Below are 5,369 nucleotides of genomic sequence, written 5' to 3'. Positions count from 1 at the left end.
AATACAAGCCCTTTTCTTGTGGGTAAAAATTTGATCACTTGATGTAGTTACGTATTTATTTTTTATCATTTAAAAGGATCACCTTCCTGAACTACAGATATTGCATAGCACTGCTCACTAGAGTGTAAACACTTAAGAGACAGTCTTATGGGATGACTATATACTTTATTTACCTGTAAAAGGATTGGAGAACATGACCATGCCAATAGGAATAGATTGGATGGCAAATCCACAACCTGTACTTCTCAGACTGCTCAGGTGCGAATAGGAATGGAAAGTCCAGTTGGAAAGTATTAGGAAGAGGGATAAAGTAGGGTTGTCCAGAACCACTAGTACCATTCAACATATATGTGAAGGAAATGATACAGGGGCATAGGAAGAACTGGAGATAGGAATGAAAGTCAATGCGTTGCTGATGACAAAGCTCTATTGTGTCAGTCAGCCACAGGGTTGCAAGCATTGCTGAGTGAATTGGAAATTCAGTGCGATAAATATGGAATGATAACCAATATACATAAACAAAGGTTACACAACTTTCCAGAAAGAGAAAGGTTAAGCTTAACATTAAAACTAACAGTTTACATATATTGGAGCAAAATGATCATAGTATTTGGGACATAAGGAGAAGAAATGTACTAGGCAAAGAGGTTTTAACAAGGAGTCCTGAGAAATGGATACAAAGCATATTGATTGGCAGTGGGATGTTAAAGACTGTGATAGAGGGGAGAATGTTAGGCAAATGAGGAAGGGGCAGGAAAAGGATATGGATGTTGGCCAGAATCAAAGGAGGAAGTACACAGATGTGAAGAGGGACTTGTTGTAGAGTTGGATATTGGGTTGTTTTATTAAGAGTCACAAAATATTTGGCAGTTGTATCCATCCAAAACCTACCTTAACTGGCAGATTACCTAATAATAATAATATGTTCTCATTTGTTTTTCATTCAATTAGTCAAATTGAAAAATACAGGTCCCATTACAACAGATTATTAACAGTAAATATAACAGGGCCAATATTTTAGAAAAATTTCAAAATTGGTACAAATTTAATATAATGAAATAAACAAAGAGTGAGTTACTAGCAAAATTGAAATCATAATAAAATACTTACAATGATTAGGAAGATAGATTTATATGGGTTTCCGATGTCTCCAGTCACACCACTCTTACCTTACAGAAGGTATTCAGTATATGCGTTGCTGCTATGAAGAAGCTAGTCATACTTTTGAGGCACTTTAATTGTAATCAGAAAATATAGTGTTGAAAGAGTGCAAGAAATTAGCTTTTTCTCATTGAATTAATCCCGCAATGAATTTTTGTATTCTAATTACATAGAAAATTTGCCCAGTTAATGAAAATTACCAAGATAATACAGAATAGCACACACTTAACCTTCAAGGAAAAGCCATACCATTGTGGATATAGTACATCACTGTATAATGCATTCACCATAATGTCAAACAGATATATTCAACTTTTGTTAAGTTTCTGATGTCCACCATAAACCCTTATAGTTTATAGGTTATTATAATGATATAGTTAATTTTCGCCACATTTCTGTAAGTTTCACAGGAAGGAAACAATATGCTATAGATATTAAAATACCAATACCCTTAAAAATAATTTTAACTTACCAATTTTAGCCCTAAGCATTATGACATTCCATTAAGTACAATTTAAAGTGTTAGGTATGCATTTAATCACTAATTTATCACCTTATTTAAATCAGTACAACTTTTGCAATCCACAAGCAAAAAAACAACTTTCCATGAAAATTACATGTAACTTAATAACTTAACATTTTAGGAAGTAAAATACAAAGGCTGAAAAATATTCATACATCAGATTTTTATCTGAATTCAAATTTTAACAAGCACCATTGAAACATAAATGATAAAATTAGCTCAGTAATAATTGTGGAAATATATTTTTAGCCCATGCAGACACTTTAGAGACAATGCATGGGGTAGTTAGCCTTATTAACAATGTAACATTAGTACGAGAAAATAGTTCAAATCTTACACCTAAGGGAATTTGAAAGGATGAAATGTAGAAATATTTCTTCGAAGAGAAATATATACTTATTTTTACTTCTAATTAAATGTAATCTGTTTATCTAAACTCTCTTTGAATGATAAAAATATTTTCAATGCAAGGCAACATAATCCAAGGCCATTCCCGAGCCAAACAAAATTTTATGAACATTAAATGTATTCTCAATTAAAAGTTACCACAAAAATCAACTAGTAAGTAAAAATTAAAAATATGCATAAGAAAATGAAATCTTAGAAATGTTTTCTGAAGATGACATTTCAGAAGTACAACTATTTAATTACTCTCCTCATTTGACTACCCTCTTCATATATGCCTTCTTTTAAATCCTCTTCATATATGCCTTCTTTTAAATCCTCTTCATATATGCCTTCTTTTAAATCCTCTTCATATATGCCTTCTTTGAAATCCTCTTCATATGTGCCTTCTTTGAAATCCTCTTCATATGTGCCTTCTTTAAATCCTCTTCATATATGCCTTCTTTTAAATCCTCTTCATATATGCCTTCTTTGAAATCCTCTTCATATATGCCTTCTTTTAAATCCTCTTCATATATGCCTTCTTTGAAATCCTCTTCATATATGCCTTCTTTGAAATCCTCTTCATGTATGTCTTCTTTGAAATCCTCTTCATATATGCCTTCTTTGAAATCCTCTTCATATATGCCCTCTTTTAAATCCTCTCCAGGCGTGAACGCATATTCCTTTTCCAAATAAGCTCTTCAATTGCCCTCATTTAATTACTCCAGGATAACTTCTATAATGATTATGAACACCTAAACACAAAGCAAATGATTAACCAAAAACTGCTATTTTTTTATGAAAAATGTTTCCAGTAGAAGAAATTATGTCTGCCTACAAAGACTTATTGGAGCTGTTAGATAAACCATGAATTTCTTAAATACAGTTTACTGATATTGTGCACTGAAACAATTTACAACCTGATATGTATACCATCCCGCCTTATGTAGATGTGTTTTTAGAATCACAATATAATATTCCCTCCATCATTCGGTGACAACCTTCCTCCTTGGAAATGTTTTTACTCTACACCAAAGGGCAAAGACTATCTCAGAAATGCAAGCAAGAAAATTGCTTATATTGTACAGGCTCATTTCACATTCAGTAAGTTAACCTGCAATCCACCATCGGCAATGAATTTATTTCTTCCTATATTTCCTAGGTAACCTGGAAAAGGCAAAAGTATAGAGTATTCTTCATAAAATAAATTTAAATCTTAAAATAAATTTAAATTAACTACGGAAAATTCATTATGAAATACTTTATCAGTATGATAGGATTTTGAGTGACCAATACACACTACTTTATGCTCACCTTAATTGAAAATAACAATAAGTCTGCATTGGGATAATTTATCATGGACCAATTAGAAAGGTTCAAATTGAAATTTCCTCTGCCACTACTTATCCTAGGAGAATGATCGTAAAAATGCAAGTTTTGACCTAGTTTGCATAAAACTATTTCAAATATTAACAGAATGGGACTCTTACCCTTAGAGAATGCTCAGGTCATTAGGTTTGGAGCTAATTAAGAAAGTACACTGCTATAGTTTTACAGATAACTATATATGTAAAAATATACAAAATCACATTTTAAAGAGGCTAGATACGAAAATAAGTTATAACATAAAATGTTAAATCCATATTTAGAAGCATTTAGACTGAGTATAACATTTGTGAAAATCAACAATTTACTTAGGAAATTATCTTAAATGTAATGTTTTAGTAAATGTTCCACTATTGATAGACCTATGGCCTATAGGACATTCTCTTAGCAATAAGTTTTGTCCAGGGAGAGATGATATTCTTGTGAAGAGGACTGGGACGATCCATTGCAAGGTTGGTGGCTTTACCCTGAGGGAGGACTCCCGGAGGAAGGGCCACCTCTCACCCCTGCAGGACATCTTGACCAGCAGAGGTTGTGGGTGAATTGGTAAATCGGTATGAGGAGTGCCAGTTCCATTACTGGTGGGATGCAGCCATGCTGGAATTCAAGAAATGCTGGGCCTCCACCTAGGATGGACTCCCCTTAGAGAGATGCAGACTGAAGCCAATCGAGACACCATTTAGTCCCCCAGAGTCTCCTCATTGTGCTCCTGTACAGTGTGAAATCCCCTCTACGCTTATCTATGTAGAGGCCAAGGGGGTCCCTACAGGCCAGAAAGGAAACAATAAAGCCAGACGATTTCTATATCGACGTCGCAGGGATGTAAGGGCACAAGCTTCCCAAACCCTAACGCCAAAATAAGTTCTTATGAGGGGGTGGCAGTATCAGTAGCTAGGCTCCTCTAACAAATCAACTTAGCTGCACTCCCATCACTAAAAATTCTGGACTCTCCTATACCCCTCCATAACACAGCATCTAACCTTGGGATTAATTTTAATGAAAATCTAACGAGAACCAATCATGTAAATAAAATCTGAAAAACCATATACTGTTCTCTTCACTCTCAATGTTTACATTCTTCCATTTCCTTCTCTCATCTATCTGTCCAGTCATCTCATCCATGAGCCATGGTTTTCTCGTCCTTTTCCCATCAACAGTTCCTATCATTTCATTTGTGGTTTTCAATATCCCTTTTTTTGACATATTTCCTTGATACTTAAATGACAGTCCTCCACCTCATCAGGCCTCCACCTCATCACCTTCCTTTGCCTATGGTCACATTCCAATCGCCATTACAATCAAATGTTTCCCTGCAGGAACACACCTGATTACGTCATTTAACTGATCGTATACAGGTATCCTATCGACTTCTTCCTCCTTATGCTTGCTTGGTGGCATGCATTCCTGAACAATGACCAAATTTGTCAGTTCTGCTTTTGTCTCTACTAGTAATATTCTATTAGTTGCTTCCTCTGCGTTGACAATGCTTTTTCCTACCTTTTTTTTAAATATTATGGGAGATTTGTTTTTATTACTAGCTTAAATATCCAAAAATGTATTTGTCATTTAAATTTTCCATCTCGATAATCATATGGCATAATATTCTGGAGTAGCCCAAGCCAGAGCTATAAGATTTTTAAAGTTCAGAAACAGGGCATAAGATATATCTCCAAAGTACCTTTCAGATGACCCTCCTGCAGGCCTCATTTTAATGGGCTGCAAATTATGCCACTGGCTGCCCTTCTTGCATACAATCCAATCAGGTTTGTAAAGGAGATCAAACATCTACAGGAACAAAACCTAAATATCCATCATAATGACACATGTACTGAACTTGACCTACACATTGTGGCGAGATCGTTTAATTTGAGTGGAGAGGATCACACCACCAAGGAGCCAAATTTTTATCATG

Source organism: Hetaerina americana, unplaced genomic scaffold, assembly GCF_022747635.1.
Source record: "Hetaerina americana unplaced genomic scaffold, ioHetAmer1.1.p SCAF_8, whole genome shotgun sequence".
Lineage (NCBI taxonomy): Eukaryota > Metazoa > Arthropoda > Insecta > Odonata > Calopterygidae > Hetaerina > Hetaerina americana.
This window is presented reverse-complemented; position numbering follows the sequence as displayed.